The sequence below is a fragment of the Syngnathus acus genome, chromosome 3, assembly GCF_901709675.1.
Source record: "Syngnathus acus chromosome 3, fSynAcu1.2, whole genome shotgun sequence".
Lineage (NCBI taxonomy): Eukaryota > Metazoa > Chordata > Actinopteri > Syngnathiformes > Syngnathidae > Syngnathus > Syngnathus acus.
Window position 1 is genome coordinate 3,754,067 of NC_051089.1, and position 25,850 is coordinate 3,779,916.

The 25,850-nt window shown below is 39.8% G+C and overlaps 1 protein-coding gene across 2 annotated transcripts in view; it reads right to left on the reverse strand.

Moving 5' to 3' along the window:
- Positions 1 to 25,850, reverse strand: part of ntrk3b (neurotrophic tyrosine kinase, receptor, type 3b) — a 106,334-nt gene that overhangs the window by 58,187 nt on the left and 22,297 nt on the right. The gene's annotated exons all lie outside the window — the stretch shown is intronic.

Consider the following 25,850-nt stretch of genomic DNA (forward strand, 5'->3'; position numbering starts at 1 on the left):
CTCTTTCCATTTGCTGTACGATATCAATCTGCAACAAAATAAGAGCCCTCGGGGGAGTAGGGGGGGGGGGCATCTGCAGGCTTCCGGATTAGAGAATGGAAATAAACACTATTGATAGAGAAGAAAGCAAACTGAGACAACTCAATAAAAGAAAGTTGAAGGCTTTTTAAGTGGAATAATTCAATCCGCTGGGACGCCTCGGGCTATGGGGAGGGAAAGACGCGGAATTAGGGGAAAAAAAATAATGGCAGAGAGCGACCAGTCATGAAAGTGCAATGTGTTTAAAAATGAATGTGGGGCATCTGTCCGTGCACTCGTGGAGATTTATGGCATCTGGAGAGAGAGCGTTAGCGTTAGGTCATAACGCGTAGCAACAAATCCCATTATTAGCCCAGATGGCAGCACACAATTACGCAAGCACGAAGCAGAAATACAGCGGGACACAGATCTCGATTCTACGCGAATGACTTCGGTCGTGTTTTGTATTCATGCTTCGTTATATTTGATCGATTGCGTCTCCTTTGGTGGTTCAAGTCGATGATGATTTGAGTCTTCTTTGGTTTGTTTCTGATACAATTTGAGGCTCCTTCTAAAGTTGGGCTTCTGCTTTTTTCATCTTTTATGGATCACCTGTTCTTGGTTTCAAATTTTTGTATGTTTTTTGCCAGTCTTTTTTTTTTATTAGTGTCATAATTACTTCACATCGATTTGCTGTCTTTTATGGCGTGTATCATTTTTGATGGTTCACATTTGGTTCATGTTTTTCAATGGTTTTGAATTTTTTTTTTTTTAAATGATACTGATTTTCTTTCACCCAATTTCATCTCCTAGGGTTTATATTTACGTTAAACTTTATATCTATATATATCGATTCTGTTGTTAGCATCATCTTCTGCGGTTTATAACTTTATCCCCAAGCTTGTATATAAACCTCATGTGAAAATCTATATTTTGTGAGCTGTTGCTTATTGTTTTTTGTTTTGTTTTAAAAGAAAAAAGAAAACTAGTAAACCATATATGGCAGCTGTGAAATGTCAACAAAAATGTCAGTTCCTCAGGGGTGGAAGAAAGAAAAAAACATTCTTTTCAAGATTGACATGCATGATATTTTAAAGTTAGACATAATGTGGAGAGCTGTGGGTCTGTTTGGGATTGCTGAAACCCAACCAATAATAGTTTTTGTTGTTTTTTTTAACATCACCACAGCAACAAAAGTCTCATATTTTTCCAATAGCACACTGACCATGTTTTTTCCCAATGTTGAATATCAACACACGAGTCAACATACTAGCTAGCTTCATGTTTGGCTAATTAGCCGAGGCTGCGGTCGCCGGCAGCACGTCCCGGTGGAATAGTTGCCAAACAGAATTATTAAAAAGGGTTGGTGGAAGCGTGTGTGTGCAAACAGCAGGTTGAGTTTAGCATTCACTTTGTGGGCCCGCAACACTGTCATCAATTTTAACATCTAGCTGCAGCTGCTGGTGTTGCAGAAGTTTTTATATTTTAACTGTGACTTTGAGAGATAATATTATGCCTTTCTTAAAAGAGGTTCCTTATTCTCCAAATGACCTATTTCTGAAAATCTCTCATATTTGCAGTTTTCTGTACTCTTTCTCTAACACCCAAAGAATACAACAAGATGTCGCCAAATCGTTGGCTAATAGCAAAGTAGCAATTGGTGTCCAGGAAGTACATTGAAATGATACATCCTGACTTCTCAAAGTTTTTTTAAATTATTTTTATTAGAAGTTGGGAAGCAGCCAATTTTAGCCAGCCTGGAAAATCAAATCATCTGAGGTTCAGTTATTTTGAAGAGTAATGTAGGACGAATTTAAAATTATATAGAGTAAATCATATTAATAATATCTATCAGTATATTATATATAATATTACATCATAAGTGTTTTGGGCTCATAGTTTGAGCAATATTTACATTTAGTTTTATCAATATACGAAATGTGAATATCAAAGATTTACTGTACTGTCATTTTATGTCAGCACGTCATTTTTTTTTTGATGAAAAGATTCATTTTCTGTGCTAATGATCTCAATTCAAGAATCAGTGTCCACCCTCCCCGCTGGGGCACTTGGCCTTCGTCACCTCGCATCTTTTGGCATTCTGGCAACGCTAACGAATCTGCCGCTTATTTGTTTATATATTTACTAATTCACTTAGGCCCTGTTCCTTCCCTCAGCAACTCCCCCAATCCAATTTCAGCTGACATTTCTTGTGGAGATGCAAGGGATGACCTTTATAGACGACACACTTTCTGACAGAGATGCGAAGAAGGGCTAAAAAAACAACAAAAAACAACAAACTTGCAGATATGTGCCCAAAGAGGAGTGCTGCTCGTCAAGTAATTGACAATGTATGCAAACAACTAGTGGAGCGCTTACATGACAACCGTTTCCAACAGCGTTAATTAGCAAATGTCTGGTTAGCGGCGTTGTTAAGACAACGGATAAAAATCCATTTATGGATGAGTACGAGTCGTCGAGATTAAACGGTGCAAACATTTCATATTGAGACTCAAGTGGCTATAGCAATAATGTGAACTGTAGCAGAAGCTGTCAAACAAACTGGAGGAGGGGAAAATAGGAAAAGCAAACAGTCGAAATCGGAGCAGAAAAACGAAAACTGTAAAAGAAAATGCACACTATCACCAACTGCGGTGGACCACACATAGGCGAGGACAAAAAGGTTTCAAATTTGGATGAAAATAACCCATTTAATAAAGTAAAAAAAAAAAAAAAAAGGCTCAAACATCAACTGATCGACAACAAACTTATACAGACAAACCTCCAGATCGAGAACTCAGGGTGGACTAAGCTAAACGAACACAAGAGGGAGCTATCATAAATATACTAAAATAACAAACCTTGTTAAATAACCAAACAAATCTAAATAGCACCAGACAATAAGTAAATACTAGAGTGCATTTAAACTATAAAGTACATTTAAAAAAAAAACAGAAAAAAACAAATAAATGGTCACAATTTGTGTGATCATAAATGAAGGGGCAGAAAAAGCGGGACACATTTTCCCATGCTTTCCCAGGTGAGTTGAGATATGAGGCAGGAAGCAGCGTACGAAAATGATTGCATACGGCACAAACTTCAAAGAGCAATGCTTCATTATAATCGTCGCAGTCGCGCAGGTAGGCAAAGCCGGTCGGTCGGTTGGTGAGCTCTGGGGAAAGCGACGATATAAATAGTGGATTCTTTAATCTTGTTGAAAATACGCTAATCTGACGGCAGCAAGCGCTTCTCATCTGTTTTTAGCGCTTCTTCACAACCGAAAGTGGATTACACTCGACTAGAACGCCCTTGAGCATCGGAGATGTGACCTTGCAGCTTTGGTGAAGATGAATGCTTCAAATTAGAAAAAAGATTAAAATATTTTCTTAGCACTTACAAGAATGTAGAATTTTAAAGCAGCGGCCTCCAAATTTTTTCACTGCACTTTTGAGTCAAACCATAAGGGCGGGAATTATAGAAACAAATAAAAACTAACGAGTGAAAATATCATACTGACTCGAACGCTATTTTGAAACCTTGATGCTGTCTTCAATCAACTAGCCCAGACTTAAGACCTTACTTTCAAACAACCAAAATATTAAATACCGTATAATATTACCGCCTTATAGTCCGGTGCGCCTTATAGTCCGGAAAATACGGTAATCACATTCTAGGCTTGAAACCTGAAGTTGAAGTCAACTTGGAATGTGAAATCTCAAGACTTGTTTGAAACCCTAAAGCAGCTTATTTAAAAACCTAGCCCTTATTTGAAACACTATCTTGAAAGCCTTATTTGACACCCTAACCCAGGTTTAAAATCCTAATTTGGAACCTCAGGCCTTCTCTGAGACCCTAATATACGATGGTAGGATGAACGAGAAAACCAAATTGCCTCATCTTGCACGGTCATCCTTCAAAGTCGGCAGGGAACACAAGAGGGCGAGAACCTTAAAGAGCGGATGTTAACAAGCAGCCGGCTGGCCACCTAATGAAAATTGTCTTCAATCTAATGAGAGACACGAGCGGTCGCCGCTAGACTCCCAGCCTTTTTATCCAGCGCTCTGATTGCATTTGCTCGCCGGACCGTCGTTTGATGCCGAGGAGCCGCCACGAGTCGCCCGCCTACCCTTTATGAAATGCCTCTTGGTGGAATCAATAACAATGTTAGACTTGATTAAAACACCAATAAGGACCCTCACAAAGGATTTTACCCATCAGACCGCCGCCGTGCAGAAGCTACTTTGTTATATTTTGTTTTGTTTTTTTCACAGCGAAGCGAGCGAGTCGGTGGAGCATGGTGATTGTGTTTGCGTGTGGCTTGGGATGTTTGCATCCTTCCTGAAGGGAAACAACACGCTTGTGCACGTTGGAATACAAAGTCTTCATTTTTTGTGGGCATTCAGACACCACCAACTATCGGTTTTATATACCGTATTTTCCGGACTATAAGGCGCACCTAAAAACCTCAAATTTTCTCAAAAGCCGCCTTATAGTCTGACGCGCCTTATATATGGACCAAATTCCTACATTTAAACTGGCCCGAAGCATTGTGTCATGAAATCAATCATAAGTGGCCCGCTGAAGACTATGAATCATGAATCAAAAAGACTATGGATCATTATTTTGTGATTATAAAGTAATTTGTTGCGTCTGAAGTTGAAATAAAAAAGATTAAATGGAGAATGATTTGATTTGGATTAAAAATCTGACATGATGCATTAATGGTGCGCCTTATAGTAGGACAAAGTTTTAAAATGGGCCATTCATTGAAGGTGCGCCTTATAGTCCGGTGCGCCTTATAGTCCGGAAAATACGGTGTATATATATAAAATAATGAGAATATTTTGATAGTAATATTGTGGTCACTTTACATCTGTTAAGCATCCAATCGTTCCAAAATCCTCCACATGAGACGACAGCTGGGCCAGAGTGCAACACTGAGTCACTGCTGTGCCAGTATGTACCCCCAACACACACAGACGCACTCACGCACACACACACTCGGAGTCCCAAGGAGAGGATTTAACACTGCGACAGTTAATTAAAACAGGACAAGGCAGCCACATGCCCGCGCAGCATTGTTTCCAGCTGCAACGAGAGGTGAGGAAGACAAAAAGAAAAAAAGGAATTTTATGTGATCATCAAGTAAACAGTATTTGGCTTGTACAAAAGATGATGATTTTCAAAAGCACATTTGCGATGTGGTGAAAAATCAAAGTCGGTTTCAACACTGCTCCTTCGAGACTCCAGTACTCAATGCCAAAACTGAAACAAGCTAATTTGCTTTACATATAATTTTTTTTTTAGAAAAAGCATCTGGATTACATCTCAAATATTCCCAAACTGGGCTTTCCCATCATAGATAATTATAAAAAAAAATGTTTTTTTTTTCCTCTCTCTTTATAGATTTGTGAATATATATATCAAATGAAGCAAACAAGCCGAGCTGTCAAACAGACACAGACCCAAAAAATACATAAATAAACTAATCGACTCTTTCAAAGGCTCAGCATAAAGAGCCCGCGAGGGTTGATCATTTCATACATTGTTTACAGCAGACGCTGGCTCGCTCGCTGGCTTCCTTGTTGTTTTATTGAGTTACGCTGAGATGAATTCATGCACTGGCTGCTGAGGGGCTGCGGTGAAAATGTAATTCCTGTGTCGCATCAGCGCTGTGCCTTTTATTAATTTTACAAGGCTGCTGCGTCGTTTAGCCTCATCACAGAATGCACGTTGGTAACCGTGGCAACCTTTTGAATGAAAAAGGCGCAAGGTCGACCGTAATCTCGATGATCCTGGTTATCTTTTGGAGAAAATAAAAGCAGTCCTCAAGACTCACAAATCTTAGTGATTAAACATAACTGGCATTTTCAACCTTAAACCAGACGAGGAATTGTTTATTTTTGGAGCATTTCAAACAAATGCTTCATAAACTGTTCCATAGAAACAATAATTAAAAAAAAATGTAATGTTGAGCCAATATTGCTAATTAACTTGCTCTGCTTCCACTAAAAATGCGGCCGCAAAAAAAAAAAAAAAATGACGGGCAGTCTTCGGAGTTGCTTTAGTGGCTATTTTCTGGAAAAGCTTTTTTTAAACTGCTCCAAAATTTGCCTACCACTCCTTTTAAAGCACCCATGAAAAACAGTGTCCCCATACATGTCAAGTTAAGCTCCTTCTAACAACCTGTCGCTTGGCACGTTGACTATTCCCATTTTGTTAAAGGGGAGGAAAAAAAAATATAATGTGAAGAGTTTCTCCTTGACAGGCCTCAAGGACATGCAAGCGTTTCAACAGTTTCACTTATAGACTGCGCCGGCATGCAAATTTATGGAAATTCAGGTAAGGTTGGCGGAATGAAGATTTACCATCCAGGCATCTTCACATAATGCCTTGTTATCTTCAAGCGATGGTCCGCCACCCACGTCGTGACAGCATGGGCGGCAGCGTAACAAAGACGTATGAGGGTTGCAGGTTAGCGGTGGAAGTGGGAAGGGGGGGGGCTTGGCAGATAGATGGGTTAAAGGTGATAGACGATTGACAAAATTAAATAAAACGTCAAAACTGTCGTCACAGTCGTAGCGGAGGTGGAAGGGGGTCAAATTGTTTTGTGAAATGCAATTTTTTTTTTTCTGCAAAGTCCAGCTACAAAGTCTGTATTAGCAATGGGAAATTCTGAATCGTTAGAAGACCCGCAAAAAAAGTCTCATGAAATCATGTTTGACAAAAAAATGGGTTTTTGACGTTTGGGTTTGAATTGCCTCACGTTATCCTGGATAATGCTCCACTGGAATTTTCCAAAATTTCAGCCCCTAAAGTCAATTTCACTTGGTAGTGTGGACATTTGGTGGGATGTTGGGTATACCCACCAAAAGAATTAGATAAACACAAATCATCGCAATGTAAAATTTGATAGGTCAATAATAATGGATCCAAAATATACGGAAGGTCAGCCATTTAAGTTCAAAAATCCACTTTGCCAGCTTGGTTTGCAGTCCTGGGAAAAAAAAAGGACCCGATTGCACTAATTTTGCCAACCTGATTTGAAATACCTTTAAAGCACTTTATGATGCCCGACATTCTCTTCTCATTTGTGTGACAGATGGTCTAAAAACATTCGTCCGGCATTGTAAAAAGAACAAATGCAGCCTAGAGCAAGAACATAAGGCCAAACATGAGTGGCTGAGGATTTTAAAAAACAAAAAAGGTATTTGGCAGATTCGCAGCAAATGTCATGATTTTCTTTCATGCTCATCAGTTGAGTCATTGTTTTTTTTTTTTTTTTTTTTTTTTAAAAGTTACAAATATAGTATTTCCAAACAGTCTCAATTGGAAATGGTTGTCATTGCGGCATGGGATTCAAATAAAATAATGTTGTTCGTAAAAAGCCAGACTTGGAATGAAGTCAACGTAAAACTAAATAATAGCCAATCTAAAACGCCACATGGAAAAAAACAGAGTTTATGACAAAAATAACATGTAACAGTCAAATCCAGATGCTCCTCACTACAAATAATCACTTTATTCATGAAACGTGTTGTTTCTGGCCTTTCTGTGCAAACACAAGCAGATTGGCGAGACGTTGACGTCGTAATGCGTGGGCACAGCTGGCAGTCTCTCGAGGCGGCGAGCCAGCGCAGTCGCACGTGATCCGAAAGACAAAGACGCGGTCGCGCCAGAAGAACCTCCCGTTTCACTGAGTCAACGACAACGGTTCCGCGCATGCCGGGACACAAACAAGTGACACTGAATTCATCAGGGATGGGCAATTTAAATTCTGGATGGGGCCACCAAAAAAGTATGGAGAAGATACATGCAAAAAAAAAAAAAAATCGTAGTATAAGACCCAGTTCGAGCGCAACTAAGACTGTCTGCCATCTAGTGGTGAATGGTGATATCGCAACTTAAAACTCCAGTCTAACCTGAAATTGACTAATTTATATTGGGATTTTTCACGGTTTTGCGAGATTGGTTTTATCCCTCCCCGGTGTTTTTTGTGGGAAAGTGCAGTGAACGCTTATCCGCCCGCAAACACAAATGAGTGAGTTTCTCGATGAATAGGTTCGACAGAAAAAGATGCAAATAGATGGATTCGTGAACCACAGATAGGCAACTATATATTATTTAAAAAAAATTAATACAGGCAATTATAAAGAGTCGTCAAGCCCCAATGTGGATTCCAAAATTTTCCCAATAATGTTGTTTTTCTCCTTTGACGGATTACTAATTACAGTATGTTCGTCAAGATGCTAAACTATTACAAATTGTTGAATTAAAGCTACGCACGCAGCTCAAAAGTTTTCATTTCCAGAACGGCGTCATTGTTTTGTCGTGAAAGTAACCCGTGACCGTTGCGACGCAATTCAATCGAGCACTCCGAGGAACTGGAGGATTATCATAAATGGCTTGTCAAAACACAAACACACAAAATATCTTCCTTTCGCAGTCGGAAAATAGTTCTGAGTTTAATTAAAATGCCATTAGGATTGGCAGGTTCATTTGTGCACATTTTCTAGTAAATGTGCAAATGTGTCAAAGAAACACAACTCAAGACCTCAGAGATTTTAAGACTTGTACGAGTTGTTGCTAATGCTAAACTTCATTTTACGATACAAAACTATTCCGAATATTATCCAAGTGCATTTTTGGAGGGGGGGTTAAACAGAATATCCTAAGAGTTCAAAATGGTTGCTTCAATCCCAAAAAGCCAACTTCTTACTCAACTCATTCACTGCCATTGACGACTATAGACGTCAAACTTCCATTTTAACTGGGCTGGCACAAGTTCATTTCGGGCATTGAGATGTTCTCGTGTGTCCTTTTAAGATAGATGTGTACAATTATTTTTTTATTTTGTGGTTGAAACTGATTTTCAAGGTAAATTCTCAAAATCCTCAATAAACTTGGTAGGGCCTAGTTTTTTTGGTGTGTTTTGGTACATTCTGTTCAGTGATTAGTCTCTAACAATCAGTAATTAGTCACACATTTACAAGGAACGATAAGCAAGGTGTCGTGGGAGGTTTTCTAACTGCGAGCAAAGCAACAACGTGTCAGACAAACAACAGCTTGCAAATCAAAGTACCGCGGCTTCCGGAAGATGACGGCAGCCCGCCAGGCCTTTCGAGCCCGTTGGAATCTCTGACAACGGCAACGGGAGCAGGTTGCCACGCAGCTACCGCCGCCTCACAGCCGGCAAGGTGTTTCGACAGAACAACACCTGCTCGGCTCACGCCTGGACGACTGCCATTGCCGCACGCTGCTTTTCCAGTACCTACCGCCGTTCGCCGCTGCTTCGTTTTGATGACGCCGGGCTGAGAATAAACGGGCACATTTAAACAGGCACGGAGCCTGGCAGGACCCGCTGGGGCGGCACCGCGTGAGGCCACCTTGACCCCCGCCGGGCCTGCCAGCTCATCATTGTTAGACGGGAGGGGGGCAATCAGAAGCAGACCTGGCGGCCCAGAAGGTGATATGTGAGCAGAATGCCACTCAATATGTTTCTGCGATTTAACGACTTGCTAGCCCTAATAAAAACTTTCTCGTACAACCATGATACCATGTTCCGAACTTTGTTGACAACAAATCTGACACAACTGGAGGGGTGAACAAGGTCCCCACAACTACTCTCCTAATGTAAAATCATGTTCATGTCGAAAGAGCAGTAAGATGCTTCAGGTTCTGACCACAAATATTTTATTTACTTCTACTGTTTATTCAAACAAGTTTTCCCCTCAGGCTTATCTATATTCCAAACTTTTCACATATACATCTAACTCTCAAAAATGAAAAGACCCTGGCTAAAGATTTCTACTAAGGTCACTTTGTATTGAGTGAAACCAGAGTTTACCAAGCAAACATTTAAACAGATTTGATTTTAAAATGTCCACCGGCATCTGACGCCAATGTTTTGCCCGCCGCTATGACATCACTTAATTAAAGCACAATCGTCTTCCTTTAACTCCTCCAGACTTAATTGGATCATTAGTATGGTGGGAATTTAATTACAAGCAAGAGAGATCTTTTCTGTATTAAATACACACGCTGTATTAGGAAGAAGTCTGAATTTCGCACTCACACATGACGGGAGTAATCGTGTTATCGCCAGGGGTCATTTAATTTGTTATTTTATTTCAGACTTTTGAGGTGCAAACAAGTCTTATTCATTTTTGTTTTTTATTCGGCACATAAAAAGACAAATAAATAATTTATAAAAAAAAAGAAAAAATACAAAATGAAAAAAGTGAACGAGGTTGGATAAAATAACTTCCAGGAGACAGCCTATCATTATGACGTGCTCGTAAAAAAAAGTAATTCTTCAGAAGTTGTTTCGACGAGCGCTAATTGTACTATTGTGTTCCTTTTAAAGACTTGAAGTGATGAGCTGTGTTGAAATACTATATGCTAATATAGCTATATGCAAAAACCTGGAGCTGGAATGCCACTCAAACTGGGAGGTCGAACAAACGGTTAGCAAACGAGGGAAACTTTTGCACTACTTCGGGTGACCGAATTGTTTTGATAACTGAACTTTATAGAGCCTAACTTTTTCGAACTTTACGCTATGCCGCCCTCCAAAAAAAATGAGGGTTACGATGAACTTAAATCATCCATTGACCTGATACGGCAAGACATTACCACACTTTTAGAGCAGCAAGCCACCCTGCTCCAGCTAACGTCTGAGCTAACGGAGCTTAAGAACTTATCGAAGGAGAAAGACGAGAAAATCCTGTCGCTTGAACGGAGAGTAGATGCACTGGAGCAGTACTCCCGACAAGAAGACCTCATAATCACGGGTCTAAAAACATCTCACCGCTCCTACGCCAGGGCGGCGGGTCCTTCGGATCCCTCGACAGATGACTCTCCATCGGACGAGCTGTCAACGCTCGAAGATCAGGTAGTACAGTTTTTCGAGAGTAAGCACATGGAACTCCAGAAAGGAAACATTGCCGCTTGTCACACACTCCCAAGAAACCGAAAACGACCACTGGATCCTCCGAAAATTATCATTCGGTTCGCAAATAGGAAACATAAAGTGGATCTTTTGAAGCAAGGGAGGAAGCTACAAGGAACGGGTGTTTACCTAAATGAGCACCTCACTAAGAAGAATGCTGAGATAGCCTGGAACGCACGCAAACTGAAGAAGGAAAACAAGATTCTCGCAACGTGGGTCAGGAACTGTAAAATATGGATTAAAACAAACGGAGCAACACCAGAAGATGTCAAAACTCTCGTTGTGAGTGAACTGGAGGAACTGAAGAAATGTGGCCTGGTGGTGGGGGAACCAAACATTTACAATGGCTGAACTAATGACCATTAACTGGTACCTATGGACCCTCCGGACGAAAATAATGGATTACAGCGAAGTACAACAAGGCAAACAGAGACTGGCAGGGAGGACATCCATCTCAGGTAGACAGTTCCCCTACACTTTTCATGCCATCCAGTGACATTCTCACAAATGCAGGAATTTCTGTCCCACCGAATCTTGACTCTTTACTATTTAATTCATTTGACCTAGAGAATGCTAATGCTGGTATCTATGAGTCCTTCCTTAACCCAGATACAAATTACACTCCCTTAAAATCTGTTGAAATGTCATGTGAATATTTTTCTGAAGATATGTTTAACAAACTGTGCAATACTCCTCCTGGCCACTGCCAAACAAATGTATTCTCCACTGTCCACTTCAATGTACGGAGTATCTCTAAAAATTATGATGGTCTAAAAACCTATTTATCAACCTTAACACATTCTTTTTCAGTAATAGCTCTTACTGAAACTTGGATGGTTGATAATACATCTAGCTATCCTCTCTCTCACTACACTCCTATACATTCCTGTAGACCAAACAAGCAAGGTGGAGGAGTCTCACTGTATGTGATTGATAACTTAAATTTCTCTCCCAGAAAGGATTTAAGTGTCAATTTTGACATGACTGTAGTAGAATCTGTGTTTATAGAACTCTCCTCTTGCTCACTTATAAACAACAAAAATGTGATAATTGGATGTATATATAGACCACCAGACTCTGATAAAATCACCTTCAATGAAGCCCTCGACTCTACTCTAGAAATTATAAACAAAGAAAACAAATTATGTGTCTTACTTGGTGACTATAATATTAATTTGCTTGAATCTAAGCAGTCACATACAGCAGACTTCCTTAATACATTATATTCCAGAAACTTTTTCCCTCTTATCAACAAACCCTCCAGGATCACAAGCTCAACGGCCACTCTCATAGACAATATCCTATTTAATTCTCTAGACTACAAGATAACATCTGGCCTTTTGATCTGTGATGTATCCGACCATCTACCTGTCTTCCATCTCATCCACAATGATAGTAGTCCTGAAATCAAAGATCATATTGGAGATCAAATGAAATTCCGCAAATTTACTGAGAAAAACATGGTATCTTTTATATCTATCATCAGCTCTGTGTCATGGGATGAGGTTATCCTGTTGCAAGATGTCAACAAAGCCTATCACTCCCTTCTAACAATACTCACAAATGCATTAGAGTTCTCCTTTCCTTTAACTTCTAGTCGTAAAAATAACTCTAAGGGGAAACCATGGATAACGGATGAACTAAAAAAATCTTCACGTAAAAAAAATAAACTATATAGAAAATCTATTGCAAATCCCATCCCTATAAATATAGAAACATACAAGAAATATAAAAACAGATTTACAGCTTTACTAAGGAAAACCAAACAAACTTACTATGCTGATAAATTTACACAAGCCTCCGGTGACATCAAAACAACGTGGAATCTTATCAACCATTTATTACATCGCAAGAAATCAAAAACATCGACCCCAAATGAGATGCTGGGGAAGAATAGAGCTCATTCAAACCCAATAGATATTTCTAATGGTTTCAATGATTTCTTTGTAAATGTTGGCGCTACCTTGGCATCTAGCTTCTCAACCTCTGATACAAGCCCCTGTTGCCTTATTAAAGGGCAGTTTCCTTCACTCTCCATTCTTGACCCTCCTAGTGTTGAGGAAGTTTACAACATCGTCATGAGCTTGAAAAACTCGGCCCCTGGCCATGATGAGATCAGAAGCATACTTATTAAGAAAATTATTCATTCAATAATAATTCCACTAACACACATTTTCTCCTTATCTTTAAAATTTGGCATTGTACCCCAAGAATTAAAAATTGCTAAAGTCATTCCTATCTTCAAAGCTGGTGAGACTAATGAATATGGTAATTATCGACCTATATCCGTACTTCCTTGCTTCTCCAAGATTCTAGAAAAACTGGTTTACTCAAGATTGGCAAAGCACCTAGAAACAAACAATATTCTCTATAAACATCAATACGGTTTCCGCAAAAAGTTTTCTACTGAGCATGCACTGCTTCAGCTTGCCAACCACATCTCAACGGCTCTTGACAATAAGAAATTCGCTCTTGGTGTCTTTCTAGATTTAAGCAAAGCATTTGATACTGTCGACCATAAGATCCTCATCGCTAAGCTAGAGAGATATGGAGTGAACGATTCTGCCCTGAAATGGTTCACAAACTATCTCGCCAACAGAGAACAATATGTATATATAAATGGTTGTTCTTCCAACAGATCTAAAATACTATTTGGGGTCCCGCAGGGCTCAATATTGGGTCCTCTATTATTTTTGGTGTACATAAATGATTTTTCCATGTCTTGTTCAAATTTTCTTCCTTTGTTATTTGCGGATGATACCAATCTCATTGCCACCCACGAGGATTTTAATTTCCTCATTGCACGTGTGAATACTGAGTTGCACGCTGTTACAAAATGGTTCAAAATAAATAAGTTGTCACTCAATATAAACAAATGTAACTTCATGATCTTCTGCAATATAAATAAATCTTACCCCAAAGAACAGGCCAAAATTTACATAAATAATAACGAAATCCATCAAGTTACTAGCACTAAATTCCTAGGAGTTATAGTAGATAAACACTTAAACTGGTCTGAACACATTGATTTGGTTTGCAAAAGATCCATGAAAACGCTAGGTATCTTACGAAAAGTTTGTCCCTTGGTCCATCCGTCTGCTCATCTCACTCTGTATTATAGTTTCCTCTTTCCTTTACTCAATTACTGCAACATAGTCTGGGCAGCTACATATCCAACATACCTCAGCAAATTACTCATCATACAAAAGAAGTTCCTAAAAATGATCTCTTTTTCAAATAGATATGAACCATCGGCACCATTGTTTAGAAACTATTCATTACTGCCAATTGATAAAGTAAATATTCATCAAACCTGTCTACTCACCCATAAATATATATACAGGAAACACTGTCTTCCAGCCACTTTTCATAATTTCTTCGCATTTGTATCGGAATTACATTCTTATCCTACAAGACAGGGGGACAATCTCCACCCACCGTCCTGTCGAACATCACGCCATCAATACAATATCCATTTTAGAGGGCCCTCACTCTGGAATGAGCTACCAATCCATATTCGATCCATATCTTCACAGGTTGCTTTTAGAAAGCACCTGAAACACCACCTTCTCCACTCATGATCCTACCAGTCCAAAATTACTCCACCGCACTCAGCTGATCCATACTAAGAACATCAACTTAAACCACTATTTATACCCTGATTCTTCCTTGTTTTGTTATTTTCTGTTTGCAGTTCTTCTGCTTCCGCTCAGCTATTTTCTTACCTGGTGTTTTTTGATTGTTTCAACATCACTAAAGTGTCAAATTTTGTTTCTCTTGTTTCTCATTTTGTATAGTGTATTTGTTTATGTATGTATACGTTCACTTTCGTATATATGCATATATAAATATGACGATTTAATATTTAGCTAGTTATGCTTGTGTTTATTCATTGATGTTTATTCATTTATATATATATATATATATTATTATTATTTTTTTTCTTTCTTAAACACTTGAATAATATTTGATGTCACAGCACTTTGTTTGTTGTGCACTTTGATTATACAGGAGTGGAGCTCCTTACAAGCCCTAGGCTTCGTCTCCCTCCCTGCACTGTTATTTGTTATAATAATATGTGCTAAACAATAAACTAAACTAAACTAAACTAATGGGGGCTAAGCACACTCAAGGTGACTTTACAGCGGGAATGCTTTTGCTGATTATCACACGATTGCATGAGTCTTAAGATGTGATTGCTAACGTCACTTCAGACGAACCATAGCGTCTCTGAAAGTCTCCCGAGCCGCCTTGTCTCAAATGAAAATTGTATTTTTTTGAAGATCAACAGCAAAAGCCAGTGTGTGTGTTGTGTAGCTGTGTGCCAATAATCCATTTTGAATGGAGTGGAGGCTTTACAAGATGTTGCCTTTGACTCCAATTAATCTGATCTTGCCATATAACATGGCTGAAAATGGCGGAAACTATTGCGGGAATTACAAAATCACGTCGTCCACAAGTTTTAATCCTTCATATTTATTTGATTCCATTCTATACTCACATCCATTTTCATTGAAACATTTTAAATCCCATCTTAACCAGGAAGCTCAAGAACACGCAACAAAGCACAGGCGTGGATTTCCAAGGTGAAAATTTTAAACGGGTATCATTCTAGCTACGAGTCAGCAGCGCTAACCACTCTTCCACCGCGCAGTCTGACAAATTCTCTCAATGACCGCACTCGCCCTTTTCTATCCATCTCTCTGTCACTGAAGAATCAGCCCACCAGCACACTTGCAGTGCCCCGTAGCAAGATTGTGTCACGGGCCAAACGGCTCCATCGGTAAGAGAAAAAAAAAATGCTCTCATCCGGATCGCAAACATTTTGACCAAATACGCGCACGGTGTACACAAACGTTCTCTGTCATAGTGCGAAGACAAACCTGTGAAAAACAAGGAAGGTACCACAGGCCAAGAAACACAAAGTAGTACAAAGAAGCGAAGCTAATTGTTAGCTTATCTGGTAACTACTGCACATTGCCGGTTAGATTTACAAGCTTATTTAGCTGCTGGTGACTGACTGCCAGGAGAAACACAAACGTTCTCTGTCATAATTTGAAAACAAACCTGTAAAAAACAGGGAAAGTACCACAGGCCAAGAAACACAAAGTAGCGTATTTTCCGAACTATAAGGCGCACCTAAAAACCTAAAATTTTCTCAAAAGCCGACAGCGCGCCTTATAGTCCGGTGCGCCTTATATATGGACCAAATTGCTAAATTTAAACTGGCCCGAAGCATTGTGTCATGAAATCAATCATAAGTGGTCCGCTGAAGACTATGAATCATGAATCAAAAAGACTATGGATCATTATTTTGTGATTATAAAGTAACTTGTTGCGTCTGAAGTTGAAATAAAAAAGATAAAATGGAGAATGATTTGATTTGGATTAAATATCTGACATGATGCATTAATGGTGCGCCTTATAGTCCGGTGCGTCTTATATAAGGACAAAGTTTTAAAATAGGCCATTCATTGAAGGTGCGCCTTATAGTCCGGAAAATACGTTAATACAAAGAAGTTAGGCTAATCGTTAGCTTTTCTGATACCTATTGCACATTGCCGGTTAGATTTACAAGCTTATTTGGCTGCTGGTGACTGACTGCCAGGAGAAAATCCAACATGACGATTCCTTGAAAGTTTCTTCACACCACGTTTAAAAGTAATCCTGAGTCCAAGTTTTTGCTATTTTTAGCCTTGCCAAAGGTTCAGGTGCGGAAAAGCTAGCATTACCTCAATCATCCCTGCACCTCCCCTCGGATAGCAAACACTTGGGAGGATCAAACGCAACGATGGTGAGAGGACGCAACGGACCGCGAGCGGAAGGATCGGACTTTCATGTTGGAGGAGGCTATTGATCACAGCGCTAAGGCTGACACATGGAGTCTCTCGGGCCCGACGAGACGACACTTTAGATTAACTGGAGCCCCCCGCTCGTCATTGGCGCGGATCGTGTCCACCACCCGCTGTCTGCCGGGATCTGCGCAGCCACCGCTCAAGATTAAGATGTCTGATTATGGATGGGAGGAACAGCAGTGCGACACTGCCTAGCATCGGAAGCCGGATAGATTTCAAACATTTATACGATACGCAATGATAATAACGATATTTTATTTCTTTGCAATGATACAACCTTGGAAAGCGGGAAATAGCCAAAGAAAATTTTATTAGATTTTGGAGTTAGACCCCTTTTGTCTTTTTCCTATCGGAACTAAGAGTCCCTGCAGTTTTCCCCGTTGCTATCACTCTTCCATCAAAGTCAGATTGGGTGTCAAGTGGCAATCCATCATCAAGATTTTGCACTTCATATCCAAAACACGTTGGTCATGCATCATTCCTAAATCATTCTGTCACGACATTGATGGAGCTAGAGAGCGACTAAAGACCAACACCCGCTACAAAGCTTTTTGCCGTAAGTGGCGAAACCACAAAATTGACTCGAGGTTTTTTTTGTGGTTCACTCTCTGACCGCAAAGAAGCTGCAAAAACAAAAGGGTACGGTCAACTATGAGTCAAGAGGATTTTATTTGTCCAGAAGGGATTATGGTAATAACAACATGACAAGCTTGCCACTTTAGCTCTAAGTGAAGTGAATTATTGCTATTAAATGGCGGCTAATGTACGCTTGTGCCACCGGTTTTAACCAGTGTGGTGCATCTCAGAAACCCCAAATTATCCATTAGCGTCCCCTTACAAAGCGTGGTTGCTTCTGACATCCCGGAGTGTGGTTTTTGCCTCGTCTCTACATCGATTCGATGGGTCTTTAAAAGAGACTCGAAAAGTTTGTGGCGGGCAAATCGCTTAATGCAGCACGTTGTGGGTTGATGATGTCATGTCAATGTGACATGAAAACTCATTTGCGGCTTGCAAAAGCTGAGTTGAAGGAACAAAATAACCAAACGTTGCAAGTAGAGACATGATTCCGGGCATAGAAAGTACTTTGAGCAAAGACAATACTTTTCAGACGAGTCAAATCTAAGATTGGAATCCTTGAAATTTACAGATTGACTTCAAACCGCCATTTTGTCACAAAGAACCCCTCCATTTTGTGTAGCGACAATTTAAGAGATTTAAAGGCAAATCAAATAATCCTAAAACAACCTTTAAAATGTACAAGTGAAGGGAGTCACTCTTAACACGTGACAGACAAATCTTGGACTGTACCACTCGGTGGTAACATGGCTAAAGCTAATCTCCCATGACAAGGATAACGGCTTACTCCGATTCACTCCCTGCGGTCAAGTTTTGCAGCTCGTCGGCCGAGGTTTACCGAAGCGTTTCACCTTGTACATTGTACACCACCCACCGCCAAAAGATAGCGCGCTCCGCGACGGCGCTATCAGAGGCTAGCGAGGCTCCGTGTTTACCCTCAGATTAGCCACACGCGCATCCAAACATTGGCACAATGCAAATTTGAGCTGCATTCATATCTGGGAAATGAGCAAGGCGAGATACGGGACTGTTCTCTACTCAGCTTCGGTGGAGTTTGCCGCTTGTGATCAGAGGTCAAACAATGCCTGCGGCGTGTCGACAACGAGCGGGCTGATCACGCATTAGCGCCACTTTGTTTTGCCCATTAAGAGCCGTCTGCTCCACCCTAACATCTCCTCCACACACACACACACAAACCTCCGGCATTTCATCACACTTAGGTAATTTTGTGGTGGTTGGTAAAAAGAAAAATGGTTTGGGGGAGATCAAGAAGTACCCTTCACCTTGCCGTCATCTATTTCTGGTCACATGGCGTCAGCCCTGAGAGAGCCGAGTAGTCCGAGGGAGAAAAAGCAACTCCACACAACCTTCACCAAGGCCGAGCGAACGGCGGCTTTTTGCAATCGCGCCCACACGGTGGGCAGGAATTGCATGAGTGGTGTCAGCTGAATCGCTGGCGATTCAAGGATGGGTCAAATACAACTTACGGGCATGTCAGCAAGCCCGCTTTATTTGCTTTTGTCCTAAAGGAGTGCGGGCATTATTTATTACCTGTATGGCGGTCGGATTATCCGAAAAGGTCAAAGTATTTCGATATATTCAATGAATTGTCAAGCCTGAATATTATTTATTTATTTTTTATCTCCTTGGCTGAATAGGAGATCACGAATGCCGTCGATGGACTCCGTGAAGCAAGGCCAAGAAATAGTCCATCGACAACTACGCATTCGCCATTTTTAATTTGCGACAGTAATTGTTGGAGTTGATAAAATGCTACAAAGATGTGAAACCGTTTTCAGACATTGTGCTGATGTTCTGTGGCAAAATATTAGTTCCGAGAAAATAACATCGCGGAAGTGATTCACAATAAAGGTTTGCTTTTGTCAGGAAAAAAAAAATCAACACAAATATGAAGCAGAAACGGTCAGCGATTGGCGTGAAAGTAAAAGCTTTGAGTTGATTGAGAGGTTGTGAAGAAAAACGGATATGATAGCAATGAGCGGAAAATGGGAAAAGGTGTGATGATTTGCCGCATGCTTTCAAGTGGCGCTTTATCCAATTTGAAATCTTCAAATTAAGGACATTCGTTTGAGATGTCAAACATTGATTTGCCGTGAGACATTTTTGCGTAGCTTTTTCATTTGAGACTAATTTAAGGCCTGTCCTTGGCACTTCCACTTGGGTTCCTTTGACGCAAAAGGTTTTATTTGGCATAAAAGAAGTAGCACTTGTATTTTGGCCGCTGGTCCAAAAGAGGCTGATTATACGACGATCGCGTTTACTATAATGTAAGCTCTTTATTCAGTTGTCTTTTCTCTAAAATTACTTTTTTTAAAATACATATCTTTACATTTTTCTATTTGATTTTTTTTCATTAATTTCATTAAATACATCATTATGATTTCTTTTTGGTAAGTAATTAAATTATATAAGGAAAATGAAGAATTTTACATCAGTTTTGATTTTTTGGGTAAATTTAAATTATATGAACTGTTTATAATACAGAAAATTATGATATTTTTTCAAGTCTTAGTAAAGTTGGTAAATGGATTTCAAACAAAAATAATAAATAAAAAAACAAATTACAGCACATACATTTTTGAAATATAATTGGTTCATGAATGGTAATTAAATTATCAATTTAATTTATATATTATATTTTGTCATATTTTTGAAATATAATTGGTTTAGTCATAGTAATTCAATTATCAATTTCACAGTTCATTCATGACAATGAATCATTATCATAATATTAAAGTGAACTATTTTACATATTCTACATTCACATTTATTTATTTTTCTCATATATGAATGACCTGGGTGACCCTTTAACACTAAAGTCTCGCCCAAGAATTAAAACAATAAAGATAAAGATACATTTTAAAAGAAGATTCCTTTTGCGTACAGATTTCCATTCCACTACTTCGGTGGCTGGAGTGCACAGTAGTTGCTGCAGCACTCCTTTAAGTGCACGGCCCGTGTGTAGGAGGAACTCCTCCGGATAGAGGCTAAATAGAGCGAGGAGAGGACGAGGGGAGATAAGCAGATGCTCTGCATTTCTTGGAGGAGCGAAAAGTCGCTCAATAACGCCCGCGCAAAGAAAAACATTTAACGAAGCCCACGTTGGCCTATTGGCCCGCCGCGGCTTTGCACTACGCATCCGGAGAAGAGGAGGGCTGTTAATATATGCGGTGTTTGACGCTAACTTTTAGCAATCAACTGATGGATATGGTCGTGTTTGTGTGTGTGCGTGTCACCTGGGAGAGAAGTAGTAGATGTTTGATTTATGTGACGGATTTTATCCTGAGGCGATGATAGCGTACGTTCATCGGAATGACGACATTCACACGGACATTAGACTCGATTTTTGGACTTTGTATACGAAAGACTAGACTTGACTTTGACTTGAACTTCAAGACTCCACAACTCATCTTGTGTAACATTTAAAATCTGCAGTTTCAACATTGTGCTCTAAGAATGAAAAAGTTTGGATTTTTTTTTTCTTTGCTTCATTTGCCACAACCAACCCAATGTGCACGTACACAGTGGGGTCACCGAAAGAAGCGCCAAAGATAATTATTATATATTTTTTTATTATAGATTATATTATTATTAAATTTGAAGGATTATGTTTTTGATGAAATTTGTAAAAGAAAAACAGTGCAACGATGCCAATATTCAATTCCACTAATAATAATAATAATAATAATAATAATAATAATATATCTTACGTATACAGTGCTTTTCTTGGTACTCAAAGTCCCTGCAAAACTCACAAAGACACGTAAGCTAATATTAAAGTTTCGCTAGCTGCTAGCTGCTCAAACATTCATTCAGTTTCACGTCGATTATCTGTTTAATTGAGAAGACCGCAAAGTAATAGACAATACCGAGGCTGGGATCTTTAAAAACAACATGATTGTGGACGTGTTAGTAGAGCTGACGAATGTAATTACTGTAAGGATATCGTTGGCGCACAATTGCAGTTGAGTGGCTGACGTGCAAATGTAATTTTCATGCTGCTGAACAATGTGCCCACTGAAGCGCTAATATTGAAATGTCATCTTTCGCGCTGCTTCTATACTACTAAAAATAGTGTGTAAGTAATAACAGTAGTGATAATAGTAGCGGTTTTAGTGGAATTGTACTTTTAGTAATAGTAGCATTAGTTGTATCGGTGAAATAATGGCTAATACGAGCTAGCTTGGCGTTTGTAAACATGCAGTGATTGACTGGCTTCTGTATAGACTGCATGACTTATTACCGCGGCATCAAAGTTGCTTTCAAAGTTTGTGCATTTGATCCACAAACATGAGTTTGGAATCCCAACACGCAGGCGGTCACGGACGGAGAGAGCCGCGGTAATGACTTGCTCATGAAATGCCCCAAAGCGTGTGGACTCATTTATTTTGGCCCGACACTGATTAGAACCTCTGCTCAACTCAAACCTCGACACGCTTACGTACTCACCCTCAGGCCAGGTTAGCAGGAACATTTAATAACACAAACTTTGCTATTCGTCATTGCAAGTTCGCACCAAGCGATAAAGGAGAGACGCCAATGGCTTCTGCAGACACACATGTTCACTTGGTTTGTGTGAGTGCAGTCTATATGAATCATTATATCAAATGGTGGTGTGTCCATCCATCCATCCATCCATCCATCCATCCATCCATCCATCCATCCATCCATCCATCCATCCATCCATCCATCCATCCATCCATCCATCCGAACCACGTTAGTCATTCTTAATAGACAGTTTCATTTTTAAGGCCATAGTGAATATAATATAATATAATATAATCCAATATATACAAATAAATACAAAATAATATAATAACATAAAAATCATCGTGAAGCCATTAAAAAGAATTTGTTGTTTGTTTCAGCGGAGAAGTTTAAAAGTGCAAGCCAAAGCTGCCCTATTAAAATGGTCTGACCATAACGTATTTGTTGATATGGCATTGTCGTGAGCTTGAAGCCTAACGACACATTAGCCAAACCAAAACATAGTCGCCCATCTTCCTGCAGGGAGATCTGCCACAGTCTTGACAAGGTAAACAGAGTCATTTTATTCGTAATTAAAGGTGTTCTTTGGCTGGCCAGCTGACCCGAGAATGAAAGTGACATTTAGCAATAAGAAAATGTTGCCTGGTGGATTTTAATGAGAGCCTCTCCCTGCACCCGACCGCCCAACGGAGACTGACCTTTTGCGCTCCACCGTGACAACACTCCCTTCACATTCATTCTCTCGCTCAGTCACATTAGAATAAAGAGTCGCCCAGCCATCCAGCCATCTGACCTTTAATTTGACACAGGCGGGACAAAGACCAAACCGGAGAAGTGGCGGAGAAGACTCCAAAGCCCGAGACCTCATCGCCGTCACCTCTTTTGTTGAAGGCCTGCATTCGGAGCGACACGGAACATTACCGTATCGTAGCGTGACAGACGACGACGGTGTGTCCGTTATTACGTAGCATGAGTGGTTTGTCGGTCATGTGACTCTTGATGATTGAGTTGTTGATGATCGGTGTCACTCATTTGTCCTACAAACACTAAAAGCAGCAGTGTGACTTTTTAAAGCATTCCAAGCATCCCCATCGGGGCAACTCTCCTCCTCAATGTTGCTAGTCGGTTCACCTAGCGTGCTAAATAAACATCTGTTCACACCTACCGTCAAAACCAGCCCCCAAACAAGCGTATACTATTTTTGCTGGAAGAACTGCGCTAAAAATGGGAAAATTAAAATGCCGGGGATAAGTGTACAAGAGTGCATTGTCAAACGGGTGCGTTAATTAGACGCTACACTCGGCTAATTAAGCTAACTGCGTTCATTAGGTGCGTCTAAACACTGGCATCTGTGGCAACCATGAGCTGAGGACACCGTTAAGTCCACATTGTAGACATTTACACCGCATTTGTACATATTCAATCCACGTTATGGTGGCTAGATGTACCCGCCAGGGGTTGCTATGCTAACGTGTTCGTCGTCCCCTCTATCAGTGTTTACAAAGTGTTATGTGGTGAAAGGCTATGGAGGAGCATGGGACAAGTGTGCGAGATCATGGAAAAAAAGCTGACTTGAACAAGGGAAACGTCTATGTAGGAGCATGAATGAATTACGTTTCCGTGTAAACGGAATGGAAACTACTGTTGGAGTATAGAAAAGGCGACATAGGGCAATGAAAGATAATAAAAAACTAATATTTTTTATTTAAACAAATAATAAATATAATTCTTATTTAAATAATTTCTTAATTACAGTAAATACAGTCTTAGTATACAATTCAAAATAAAACAACAAAATAAACCAAAGATAATTTTGTTCTAGCCGATTTATGCACGACCCAACGGTGGAAAATTACGGGTTCCGTTACATGGAAATTAGCTACAATTGGAAAAGACTGCAGAAAAATAGAAACGGGGCTGCATAGGAGGAGCACAGAATAAGAATGAGAGGTAATTAAAAAGCCAATTAAATCAAGATAAACTTGTGCTATGATTCTCGGGGGCCGCTCGGCTGCACAGATCTTTCTGTGTACCGACTTTAATCATCTGCGTCAAGAACAAACAATAGCGTATCAATCTGCTCGTGTCATGTTTGCATCTCATTCGTGATCAAATATTCAGGCGGCGGTGTAAAGCGTACGTCGAGCGGCGGCCCCTCATACATTCGACTTTAATGGCGGTCAGCCGGCGAAGGGTTAACTTTCATCTCTTTTACGCGCTGCTGGAAATTAAGCTCGCTTTCACTCGCCCGGTAATCAAGTTGATTTTAGAGCTGTCATTGTAAAGCAAACTCATTTAGCCAACAGCCATTAAGAAGGCAAACACTTTAGAGAAAAGTTGACTTGTAGAAGTAAATATAGCTGAGCTTGTGTCTTTAAAGACATCAAGTGGAGTTTATTTGTGTAGCACTAATCACAAAAGAGCCAAAGGGCTTCACGGGGTCACGATTGACAGAGATTAGTAACATCGGATTTTCCGCGGCCAATACATGATCATACTGTCATTAAATATACATTTACAATTTGTTTGAATTAAAAAACAAAAAAATCGCAGACATCGTTGATCTCAGTCTCGCCATTGAGTCTCCGGTGGATAGGCAAGACGTATGATGACGCCAATGATGATCTCAAACGATATTAATCATTATGCGATAAAGGCGACCTGACTGATGTCCGAATCAGAGGCCCAGCTGGTGCTTTTCTCATGGGGACTCTCTTCATCACAAGTTGAGGTCGTGTTGGATGCAATCACAAAGTCAGTGTGCTGTTTTGATCCCTCACGAATGTAAATGATCAACTGGCCTCATTAAATTCTTTTTAATTCTTCTGCTTTGCGCTAGACTGCTTTTGATTTGGCCTGTATTGCACAGGGTGATTTAATTTAATGTTGCTCTGTATTTTATCATAAAATGTTGAATATTTTATGACAAGTTCACTTTTTTTTTTCTGTTGCAGCATGTCTGAAAACAGCAACTGAGGACAGATTAAATGACATAAACTTCATAAATCTCACAATGGGGGAATTTGAAAACTTCTGAAACAATACAGGAAATTTTAAAAATTTCCATTCAGGGAAGACACATAAAACGATTATTTTTGCTCAAACACATTAACACCGCTAATTATCCATTCTAAAAAAAAAATTTGGATAAATTACATCTCAGTATTCTGTTGTAAGGAGACACATTTTATCCAAAAGCAGATTATTTTAATGATTTTATTTTATATTATTGTACTTTTTTATGCCTCTACATACTCAAACCACAACAAGTGAGTGGATACAATTGTGAAGAATAATCATTCGCCATCTTTATTGCTCTTACAATTGCCAATAATTAGCGCTGCTGCTAATTAGCTAGCACTGATCGGCGGTAAGAGACGTCAACGCTCTTCCGTAATTACACCACAGAAGCTTCACTTGATTTGCTTTGGCCAAAAATTTTGCGAGAAAATAAAAGTGGATGGAAGATTAATATGTTTCATTAAACGCGGACGATTTTGATTAGCGTTCCCGATAAAGTGGACGAACACACACATACACAAGATGAGCCGTGAGATCACCTCGTAAATCCGACGGGTCAGTCGAGTCTTGCATTGCTGCATTTACTTTAATGTTGCCATTACAAGTTATTTCCTCCAAAGTTGATCCCAGTAAACATACTCTTTACACGGGCAGGGATGAGGGAAGCTCAAATGGAGCATGCTGGGAAAGAGGCGAGCTTACACGCCAGACTCAATCATTGGACTGACAATTGGAGATGCACTTTAATCCTAATATTGTTGTTTTCACAAACTTCAAAGCCGATTTAGAATTTTCAGTGAAGCTTACGTTAGTTTGTAAACATCCAAGAACTAGCATGCGTGTTAGCAATTTCCGTCTTTTTAGAAATTGGACAAAACTGGTTTTGTCTAAGGGACCACCATTATAACCAAGAAGCAATT